This window comes from Glycine soja, chromosome 1, assembly GCF_004193775.1.
Source record: "Glycine soja cultivar W05 chromosome 1, ASM419377v2, whole genome shotgun sequence".
NCBI classification, from domain to species: Eukaryota; Viridiplantae; Streptophyta; class Magnoliopsida; order Fabales; family Fabaceae; genus Glycine; species Glycine soja.
In genome coordinates this window covers 44135366-44141365 of record NC_041002.1, presented here as the reverse complement: position 1 = coordinate 44141365, position 6000 = coordinate 44135366, and positions in this window count along the sequence as shown.

Below are 6000 nucleotides of genomic sequence, written 5' to 3'. Positions count from 1 at the left end.
GTCTAAGCACAAAAACTGATTAGTGCTAATTCTCTGTTTCTTTTTAAACATTGAACAACATATTTACACAAGTAGTTGATCCATTTATTCTATAATACCTCATAGTTTCTTCCTTGTAGCCTATGTATTCCTAAAATAAAAGCTTGTTTTACAAGATATAGACCATATTTGTAAGATATTTAGTTGGTTATATGTCCACTTAGAAAATACATAGTCCAAAATATAAATTCTGCCCACCTTTAATAGGCTACTAGTTGTGTATAGAAGAGGCAGATTTAAGCAAATCTTAAGGTGCAAACAAACATACGAATAATTGGAGCATTTTCTTTTATGGTCTATATGAAATTCTTGGGTTCTATATGAATATGATTCTCACCTTCACACTACTAACTTCTATTAAGAACTAACACATCACATATACCAGAAATTCCACTAATCAAAGAACAACATTTGGAAACTAACTATTTTCCTCGCTATAGCATTTTTACAAACACCTTCCAGGCTTATTTATACTTTGGCGGCTTTATCTTCTTCTAGAATGTTGACACAGTGCTTCTGGAATTTTCAAGTTTAATCCTTAATAGAATAGTATACTCTATAGTTTTACCACACACGGTGCATGCAAAAATGCTACCATTTCATAGTTCCAGTTAGTCATGGGTTACGAAGGAAAACAAAATTCATAGGAGAGAAAATGAAAGAAGCAATAATCAAAAGCTTGGTGGTTTAATAGCCTTACCTCAAAAGTCAGAACCTTTCAAGCATTATTTTACCACACACGGTATGGTGTTTTTTCGCTCAGATCTTATGTTTTTTCCTCTTTCAAACAGCCCCAAGCACACATGGGATTTTTATTTACCACAAAGTTGCTAATTCTCAATGGCTCGCATCCATCGTTGAGGAAAATTCCAACAATGGTGCAGATCTTATGGTTGTTCGGTGTTGAAGCACAAAAAACATAGGAATCTAAGAGGGAGTGTGAGTATGGTTTGTTTCTAGTTAGGGATTTTGGAACTGTGTGAAGCATGAGTGCTAGAAAAAAAAAAAAAAGAGAGCGTGACGCGACGAAGAAGTCGAGGCACCACCAGCTCCCTTAGTGTCGCGACGAAGAAGTTCATGCGATGAAGAAGGAACACGAGAATAATAGAGAGAGGGCCAGTACACTATCGGATAAAAGAGAGAGAGAAAGCAAGAAAGAGAGAAATTAAAAAAGTAATCATTCAAACGAAGACGGTTTGTTTTGAAGTATTCAAGGACAGTTTTGCGAAAACCGTCTTTGAAATGTTCATAATATTTACAAAATTACCACCATTATACAAACGAAGATGATTTTTTAACAACCGTCGTAGATACTGCATCATAGAAAAGAGTTTTTTTTAGTAGTGATGACAAATGATAGTCTTGATATCAATCTTAGTTTCTTTTCCTTGTTCTTCTGATTTAAAATAGAATTCTCCACCAAGGGATGTTGCTAGATCATGTATGAGGTCATGCATCACAAAACATTTGCATTAAGGCCAACTACTTGATTGTTGAAAAAATGATCTCGAAACCAAATAATCAAAATACTCATAACCAACTTCTTCTAGAGTCTTTCCTTTTCTTGGTGCCTCTAAAAGATCTTCTGTCATCTAGATTAATTCATTTTTCTTAAATTCATAATCTTGGGAACAATACTCTAGGCACTGTCTTTAAATGTGGAGGGAGATAATGATAACTAATTCTCAGTGCTAGAATAATGTTAATTGCTATTCATGAGCTTTTATTGCATTGAAAATAAGTGAAAAAAATAGCAATGTGCCTCTAATTTACGATTTCTTTTGTGAAGATTGTAAATATTTTCATTCTTGTATGAATTTATAAAGTAGAAACTCCATTTTTTGTGAACTAATGTTGAATTTAACTCAATTTGTAGGCTGATCGAGGCCGTACCCGAATCAAATAAACATTAAAATGTAGTAACTAGGAAGTGATCCTAGGTCGTCTCCCAACGAGCAATGATAAACCAAATGTTCATAACGGATAGTAGGAAAATAGTAACGAATGGGGGGAGGGGTTGTTTGCTTTTGTAAATTAAACAACGAATAAATGTGAATTAGAAAATATCAAAATTAAAACACGTTGTTTCCCCTTGATTCACAAGCAAGTCTCTTATCCTAGGTTGCGAGAATTTATCCTTTATCAGTTCAACCACTTAATCCAACCCTAAACTAAATTACTAAGCGAAATTTAACATAAGGCACTCATTATGTGATTAAGCAACACATACACCAATTACTCATAAACGATCATTAAGCATGAACGTAAATTAAGCACAGAGACAATTAATTAAGCACTAAGCATGCATGAATTAATAGCAACAAATTCAGAATAATTAGTGAAGAGGAAAAACTAAACAGAATTTAACAGTAATAATAGAACCTCAAAGAGAACTGTGCTTGATCCTCAAGAGAAAACAATGCTGGGGACTTAGCCTTTCATCAATCAATAGAGAATGAAATTATAGATTGAAGAACGAAATTTTATTGCTAAAACGAAAAGTCAGAACTGGAATTGCAAAAATGAAAAAAGGAGAAAGAGAAGAGCCTAAAACTAAAAACGAAAATAGGAGAGAGAGAAGAGAGGCAAAGAGAGAGAGAGAGAGCCTAAACTAGAACCTTAGTGCTGTTATATAGTTTTCAGCCCCAAAGCTTACAAATCTGTTTTAAGTTCAAACCCATAAATAAAATAAAATCTATACAAGATAAGATAAGATAAAATAAAATCTAGATGAAATAAAATCTAAATAAGATAAGATAAGATCTAGATGAAATAATATCTAGATTAGATAAAATCTAGATAAGATAAGATTTGATAAAATTGTCTGCTCTCTTCAAGTCCAAGCCCAATTCTGGATTCAAGCCCAATTGCTTATAATTCTCCTGAAATTAAATTAAAAACACAAAATTAGTCCAATAGGCCCAAATGATAAAACTGCATAATTAATTTGACAATTAAGACTAATCAATAATTAAAATGGTGCAAAAAGGATTAAGAAATAGGAGAAAATAATGGCACATTATAGGCTAAAGAAAAGAAGGTGTGAAATGTTGTTGAAGAACTCGCTTAGCGACACAGATTGGCTAAGCGAGCCTCATTCGCTTAGCGAGGCAGCCAGCTCACTAAGCGAGTGCAAAACCCTAGAAGATTATCAGTCAGAGAGCAGTGCGCTTAGCAGCACACAGCCAGCCCGCCCAGCGAGGATGCTGTCTCTACTCACACTTAGCACGCCTAGGCTCACTTAGCGGATATTCACTTACTCTCGCTCAGCCAGACATGCTCGCTAAGCGCACCTTCATGTGCTGAGAAGTCCAAGAGCCTTTAAAACACTGAGTTAGTGGAAAATGAAAAGACACCAAGCTTCTACTAGGTAAAATAGAAGTAAGAAGGCACTTAGGCTGGAGAGAAGACATTTTCTTCATCCTTTACCATTTTTTTCACAAAAACACTATTTTCCTCTTTGTATTAAGTCCTCCTTGTTAATGGTGGGCTAGGAACTTCATTGTTGGGGAATTATTCTACTGAGCACTCTTAATGTAAACTTTTAACTATCAATTTAATGTTATGTTCTGGAATTCTTTGCTTCTATCTGCATTTATTTTACATGCTTGTGGCTTGATCATCCATTTGTATGTTTAGTTAGGTTTTTGAGTGTTGGAAAATGCTTGGAATCCTTAGAACTTGATAGAGCAGCTAGAGGTCTTTGTATCTAGGAATAGAATGTAGTAATCTAGTTTATTTTGTATTGTATGCATACTGCAACTCCCTTAGAACGAGTTTGTTGAGGAATCAAGAACAAAAACTATGAGAGTTAGGCTCATTCTTGTGAGGAATCATGGTCTGAGTAAATAGGTGGTGCAAGAGCGCTAGAATAATGTTAAATAGAGAAAAGTCTTTTAATACGGCAAGAGAAAGTTTAGTAGAAGACTCCCCGACGCTTTTACCTTGATATTTATAGCATTTTACAGCCTTGTGTTTATGTTGTAAGTTGATAAGTAGAGTAGTTAATTATAGAAAATCAAATCATTGATAAGCCTTTCATTTCACTTCCAAAGTTGAAAGTGTTTACATATTAAATATACAACATCTAAGTGAAACAATTTCCCTGTGGATAAGATACTCGGTCTTACCGTTTAAATACTACTTGTGAAAATTGGTACACTTGCCAATAGGTTAACAAATAATTGTACACTCACTTTCAGAAAGCTCCCAAATCTCACTATTCAATATATTACTCTCTGATCCTTAATATCATGCCTTTTTCTCAACATCCCTCCTAGTGATTATGCTGCTAAAGGCAATCTATAACACTTTTTAGCAATCTCCCTTCCATTTTTTGTGTTATTGTGTTCTTGTTAGACTCTGAGGAAGACATCCATGGTTCGCAAACACTAACAATCTTCATCTGGCAATTGGTTTAGATGATAAGGTTAAGCAGTTTGGACTACAAATGTTGTACTTTCATTACGGGATATTAGAAGAATTTTACTTCCGCTAATCCCAAATTGAAATGGTTTTTTAAGAAGACTCCATTTAACATAATCTTCAATCTAAACATCATCCAAAACAATAAAAAAAATCATCTTTTAGCTTGTCCATCATATAAGATGAAGTAAAGTTAGATCATTCAATTCAAAAGACTCTCTAGGCCTTTTTGTTACCTTGAGAATGTCAAATTCTTCAAAAACACAAACACCATGCTTTAAAATCAAATATTTAATTCAAATTCTCATTATTATACACCAATGGGGACAAATTAGTTTTTCAACCCCACACGTGCCTAGAATAGGGATCACAACACGACTATCCTCAAACAACAACTTGATTATGGCCTGCTTATCTTTATCCCTGTCATATATATGAGATCCACCATCCAGATATGTTGATGGAGTTGCTTTCCATGACACGTTAACTGCAATCTCTTTCAAATCACGAAGACTCTAATCTTCCAACTATGTCTTCCAACTTACTAACAATCTTTCTGTTGGAACAACGAAAAAACAAGTTGCTTACCTGCTTTTGAGTAGCAGCTTTGGCGGAAACATCGTTAAGTCATCGATCTCAGAGACAATATCTTTGAGAGCATTGAACCAAAGTTTGACATTAGTGTCTGTGATCTATTTCTTTTCAGCATCATCAAAGCACATTTCTAACCACTCTTGCAATGATCTCCAACATTTGAAGCAACTTCTTCTTAAGCTTCTTTCCATGTATCAAGTTGACAAACTCAGGGTCAGCCTATCGAAAACAACATCAAGGAAAGCATAGAGGAACCCACCACCTACCATTGTTGCTGCCATGATCTTAAGAACAAGTGATGACCAGAGTAGAAAGACAAAGGTAGGTACTGGTTACAATAAACTAGGTTGGTTCTTGGCAATGTGATGTGATGAGATTTTTCTTAATTCAACTCGCTTCACTTTCACTAGTTATTCTGTGCAAGAAAGTGTAGTGGTGGTAGGTAGCTTATCCCATTGAATTTGTAGAGAGGCTGGGTGTGTAGAGGATTTAAACTCTATCCTGTTGGAGTGGTTGTTCTTTTAAAAGTCTTTCCCTTTGCTACATAATCATATGATTCAAGAGATTACATTTATAAAATGCTTTAGTTAAAGTTAATGATGGCTTGTTTTCCAACTTTAAACGTCACCTCACTTAAGACTAGTTTCTTTTCTGTTTCTAAACCATGTCAACCTCCAGTGATATATGTTTGTTTTTTCTTGAGCAAATGATCATTATCATCTTTGAAAGTGTAAGATGTTGTTGATTTAGTTTTTGAAAGTAATAAAATGATAAAAAAAATCCCTGAAAATTCCTATGTTTTCACTTTAGTCCCTAAACTTAATTATTTATTGTCCTTTTAATTCTCAAAAGTATATTAATATTATCTCTTTAAGTGACACGATTTTTTTCTTTGTCATGTCATAAGTTGCTTCTAGGATATTGTGCATAAATAAGTTCATG